The following is a 528-nucleotide window of genomic DNA, read 5'->3' as shown; positions in this document are numbered from 1 at the left end:
AAACGCATCACAAGGAGACTCGATTCAAATTTCCTATTTGCACAGCCATCTTTTACAAAGGCTGCTATAAAACAATCCTTTGAAATAGAGGCATGTCAATGGTCATTTTTCCCCTCATCCACTGTCTTTCACAGACAATTGTCTTAAATAAGAACTGAAAACCTCCAATGGGTGAGGAGAATAATGATACATACAATACTGAGTTTTCGTTGTAAGTGAAGACTTTTCTTCTGTTGCGTACTGCATTAAGAATGCAGTATATACACAATGAACTATTACTCAACTAAGACAAAGAATAAGTAACTCCATGTACAGCAAGACGGTTGGGCCTACAGATGACCATACTAAGTGAGGTTAAGTCAGAAAGAGAAAAGCAAATATCCTATGACATCACTTACAGGGGAAACGTAAAATGGGATGCAAATGAACTATTTATAAAGCAGAAACAGATTCACAGACACAGGAAACAAATTTATCATTACCAAGGAGAAAATTCTGGGGATGGGTAAATTAGGAGTTTTAGATTAA

The sequence above is a fragment of the Cervus elaphus genome, chromosome X, assembly GCF_910594005.1.
Source record: "Cervus elaphus chromosome X, mCerEla1.1, whole genome shotgun sequence".
Classification (NCBI taxonomy): domain Eukaryota; kingdom Metazoa; phylum Chordata; class Mammalia; order Artiodactyla; family Cervidae; genus Cervus; species Cervus elaphus.
This window is presented reverse-complemented; position numbering follows the sequence as displayed.